The 5,312-nt window shown below is 49.1% G+C and overlaps 1 protein-coding gene across 1 annotated transcript in view; it reads right to left on the bottom strand.

Annotated features, from left to right (window-relative positions):
* M1AP (meiosis 1 associated protein) overlaps nucleotides 1-5,312 on the bottom strand; it is a 77,878-nt gene that overhangs the window by 26,605 nt on the left and 45,961 nt on the right. The window lies entirely within an intron of this gene.

The following is a 5,312-nucleotide window of genomic DNA, read 5'->3' as shown; positions in this document are numbered from 1 at the left end:
AATGCTTTTTGAGGACAAAACTTATCTAAAGATAGTTTTAATTAAGATACATTATAGCTCAAAGATATCTCATCATGGAATAGGGATTATAAATTCTAATTCTATAGTATGAGACAATATATTCATGTCATGTTTAAGAAAGTTTTGTAAATCCAATAGTTCATGGATTAGGGACCCAATTTTATGGAGTTCCAGGGGCTTCTGTATAGATTATTTAGGTTAATCTTTCTATCTACCCAATGGGACTCAGTGCTCAGTCTAGAAGACACCATCAGAGATGCTTAGTTTTGCATTTCTTAAACTGTATGGATTTCTCTCTCCAGAGATAACATGCTTGTTAACAGCAAAAATGTTTTTAAATAAATAAATATAGATAGAGGTGAGAAATAACAGACCTCAACCCTATTGTCCCTCTGCCAGTTTGTGTACACAGAGTCAATCCCTTACCTCTCTCTAAAAGTGCAAAGTTTCAAAAAGTTCAATGAAGAGAAGATTATTGGGGGTGGAATAGATCTGGACAAGGAGAAGAAGTGAGAAGGGAGGGACAGGCAGTAGAAACAAAAGTGAAGCTGTTGGTATGGCAACTTCCACCTTTTCATGTTCTCTGTATTGTGACAAAGTTCCTCCTCTACCTTGGTGGCAGTGATGAGCTGCCAAAATATTAACAACAGGTTCCCTCCTCCTCACCCCACGAGGGGGTCATGCCCCATCCAACCCTCCATGTTCCTTGATGCCCCATCCACCCCCCTTCCCTGTCCCCTGCCGCCCCATCCAACCCCTCTTCTCATTCCTGATTGCCCCCCGGGATCCCTGCCCCATCCAACCACCCCTTCTCTCTGTCCCTGACTGCCCCCCCCACCCCATCCAACCCCTGCTCCTTCCTGACTGTCCCCTGAGACCCCATTCAATCCCCGTTCTCTGCCCTCTGACCACCCCATCCATCCCCACACAACCCACCGAACTCCCCTGCCCTCTTCCAACACCCGCTCCCTGCCCCCTTACCACACTGTCTGGAGCGGGTCGGCCAGGACCGGTGCTGCGGGTCCCAACTCCCCGGGCCAGGCCAGAGCCGCTCAGCTGGGACCGGCACCATGGGGCCCGGGCCAGGCCGGAGCTGCGGGGTGCTTGGCCGGAGGTAGCTGCTCAGCCGAAGCCAGACTGGGTCATGCCATTCCTCCCTGGAGCCCTCCTCGTACCCCCCCACCCCAGCTTACCTGCCTGCTGCTTGTTTCAGGCTTCCCGTGAACATCTGATTCACGGGAAGCAGGGAACTGGGAGGAGAAGGAGGGCAGAGCGTTCATGGGAGGAGGGGGACGTGAGCTGAAGCCGGGGGCCGGGTGGACAGCTGCCTGAGCTTTTGTTAAATTTAAAAGCTCTTTTAGAACAGGTTGTCCTGGAACAATGGGTTCTATAAGGGCTTCTAAATTTAACAACTGGTTCCTGCAAACTGGTGGGAACCGGCTCCAGCTCACCACTGCTTTGGTGGGTCCTGCACTTACTGGCGGTTTACTTGCCTCAAAGATTCACCCTGTGGGTCGGGAAACAGCCCAGAGACCTTCCCCTCTGGTAGAAGTCACAGTCCAGGTCAATTCCCCCTGTGTCTGATCAGGAGTTGTGAGGTTTTGGGGGAACCCGGGCCTGCCCTCTACTCCGGGTTCCAGCCCAGGGCCCTGTGGACTGCAGCTGTCTAGAGTGCCTCATGGTACAGCTGTGTGACAGCTACAACTCCCTGGGCTACTTCCCCATGGCCTCCTCCCAACACCTTCTTTGTCCTCACCACAGGACCTTCCTCCTGATATCTTCTAACGCTTGTACTTCTCAGTCCTCCAGCAGGATGCCTACTCACTCTCAGCTTCTTGCACACCTCTTGCTCCCGGTTCCTCACACACACTTCCTCTCCTCTGGCTCTCTTTGGCCTGACTGGAGTGAGCCCTTTTATAACATCAGAGGGGACTTAATCAGAGTCAGGTGCTTAACAGCCTCACCTGACTCTTAGCAGGTTAATTGGAGTCAGGTGTTCCCATTAGCCTGGAGCAGCCCCTGATCTGGTCATTCAGGGAACAGAAAACTGCTTATCCAGTGGCCAGTATATCTCCCTTCTACTACTCTGCTGTTCCTCCCTTGACACCTTTGAGGAGCAGTGAGCGCTGTCCAGGGCTCTCTGCTCGGTGTCCCCATCAGGTTCCCTTCATTTAGCCCTATGACCTCACTCCCGATCCTGTTTTTTTTTCATCAGTTGTCCCCCGTCATTATTTGGTGTCCCAGACCTGTGGGTCCTCCCCTTAGGCTAGGGGGAGGCCCTTTAGAAGTGGGCGGGCTTTGCCCGCCCACCCCACTGGATGCCAATAGGCCAGTATATCTCCCTTCTACTACTCTGCTGTTCCTCCCTTGACACCTTTGAGGAGCAGTGAGCGCTGTCCAGGGCTCTCTGCTCGGTGTCCCCATCAGGTTCCCTTCATTTAGCCCTATGACCTCACTCCCGATCCTGTTTTTTTTTCATCAGTTGTCCCCCGTAATTATTTGGTGTCCCAGACCTGTGGGTCCTCCCCTTAGGCTGGGGGGAGGCCCTTTAGTAGTGGTCGGGCTTTGTGCACCCACTTCCTGGATACCAACAGGACTACTCTGCTGTTCCCAACTGGCCTGGGTCTATCACAGTATGTATATGTATCTTTTTACTATATGTTTCATTCTATGCCTCTGATGAAGTGGGCTGTAGCCCACAAAAACTTATGCTCAAATAAATGTGTTAGTCTCTAAGGTGCCACAAGTACTCCTTTTCTGTTTGAGCAGCATATTCCAGAAGTCTTGAGGTCTTTGAGGATAGCCTTCATTGATTTGAGATCTACCATATCATTCTCTTACTAGAAGGGAAAACCTATAATGGCAGCAGGCCGTAAAAGAGACCCAGTTTGGGAACATTTTAATTAAGTTCCTTTACCTGTGGGTAAGACAGGCATAGGGGGCAAATCTCTGCTCTGAAGAGCTCACAATTAAGGGGTGGAATTGAAGGATAAGTGAGCAATGTCACAAGCATGCCCAACAGGCCAGCTGTTCCTTTAGGAAACCTGGATATCAGGTATCCCGAGCCTCTGTTTGCCAGAAGCTGGGAATGAGCGACGGGATGGATCACTTGATGATTACCTGTTCTGTTCATTCCCTCTGGGGCACCTGGCACTGGCCGCTGTTGGAGGACAGGATTCTGGACTAGATGGACCATTGGTCTGACCCAGTATGGCCATTTTTATGTTGAAGGGTAAAGAGCTGATAATGCTCCTCTCATAGCCCTGCCTGAGATGGTGGGAAATACATCGTTCCGTCCACAAAGAGACTCCACGCACCTGGCCCCAGCAAGTGCTTCATTTTGCCTCGGAAGGATACTGAGCATGTAATCCTGGTGAAAACACATGAGCCGTCCCTTGAGGAGTAGAGCACTGTTGACTGTGTGAGTTCCTTTCTGAGGAGTACCCTGCACACAGTGCTGCAGGAATGACAGCTCCTCCCCAGGAAGCATAGCACTGGTGAATACTGCAGCTTCTCTCCAAGGAATGCTGAGCACACAGGTTAATGGCAAGTATGTGGACTCCTCCTTGATGGAAATTAGTGCCAGAGTGTATGTGAACTCCTTCCTAAGGCATGCCAAGGAGGAAAGGGCCAGGGAAGGATCTGGGCTCCTCGCTGGAGAGTACCCTGTATTCACAGCATTGCTGGGTGAGTCAGCTTCATGCCCACAATGCTGCCAGTCGTATTCTCTCCTCTCTGAATAATTCAGAGCTGGTGAATGCACCATTTTATGCTGGAGGAATGATTAATGTTTGGAGCATTGGCTAACATATGTGCTCTGAAATATAGACTAGAGACAACCTTAGCTCTTCAGCAGACAAAGCACTGGGGAATGCACGAGCTTCTCTCTGATAAATGGCATGCGTGACGCTGCATGTGTGCAATTGGGGAATGTTGTCACTCCTCTCTCAATAAACATGAATTGCCTTTCTCTTCTCTAGTAGCAATGCGGCTGCCTATGTACTGTAATCGTGTTGGCAAAACATATGGGCTTAGTAAAAGGAAACTCAACATTGTCTCTTACTAGAAAGAAATGGGCCAGTTGGCCATACCTCAGTGTGGTAACTGTAGTGAAATGCTGCTAATTACATTCTTGAAGAGCAATTACCTGTACAGAGCCATTTCCTTTTCATCTATCTGTAAAGCATAAATTTATATTGCGTTTCCCTGACTCTCACAGAGAGAGATGATGGTTCTCCACACTCATGAAGAATTTATTAGCTCTCTAGCTTCTACATTGGCTGTTTCTATGAAAAATGCACAGATGGATGAAGCACCTTTCTGGGACATAATTATTTACTCCACCCCCATTAGCAAATGGTTTGGTAATGCTCAGTAAAGGTTCCACAAGAGCTACATTAAGGTCCTAAGACAGGGAAAACTCCTGAATGGAGGGGATAGGCACAAACCAGTCCTTCTAGGGTATGTCTACATTGCAGCTGAGAGGTGAGATTCCCAGTGCAAGTAGACAGACTCCTGCTAGTCTCACTCAAGCTAGCACCCTGAAAATAGCAGCATGGACATTAAAGCATGGGCAGAGTTTCGGGCTACCTGCCCGAGTCAAAGCCTGGCCAACCTTCTGGGTCCAGGCTCAGGTGACTAGCCTAGGGTGACCAGATGTCCCAATTTTGTAGGGATGGTCCTGATATTTGGGGCTTTTTTTAATATGGCTCCTATTACCCCCTGCCCCTTGTCCCGATTTTTCACACTTGCTATCTGGTCACCCTAGGCTAGCCTGAACTGCTGCCTGTGCTGTTTTTTGCACACTAGTGAGAAGTTGTCTACCCATGCTGGGAATGACATCTCCCCACTGCTGTGTAGACATACCCTTAGAAATTCTGAAACAGTGGAATGAGAGAACACTGTATGAGTTTGAATCAGATGCTGATATGGCAACTAAATGGACGCTGAGAGAGCCAATGGGAAGGCCTTGGAAGTTGAGCTGGAGGAGGTAATCCAGAATCTTGAAAACAGAAGCTTGTAACGGGCTGAAACCTTAGTTTGAAGCTCAGATGGAAAAATCAGAGGTTAATGAAGCTGATGTCCTTGTCTCATTTGTTGCAGAAGTTGGAATATGCATAGAGAATGAGGCAGGGGATGGTATGAGACATGATAGTCTCAGGGTTAAGGCAACTGAATGCCATCCTGGAAAACTGGATTCTATCCTTGCCTCTGCCCCAGAGTTCCTATGCAATGTTGGGCAAGTCACTTAAGGAATGCTCAGATGGCCACTAACTGTGTTTTCTCATTTT

This window comes from Gopherus evgoodei, unplaced genomic scaffold (genome assembly GCF_007399415.2).
Source record: "Gopherus evgoodei ecotype Sinaloan lineage unplaced genomic scaffold, rGopEvg1_v1.p scaffold_52_arrow_ctg1, whole genome shotgun sequence".
NCBI lineage: Eukaryota > Metazoa > Chordata > Testudines > Testudinidae > Gopherus > Gopherus evgoodei.
This window is presented reverse-complemented; position numbering and strand designations above follow the sequence as displayed.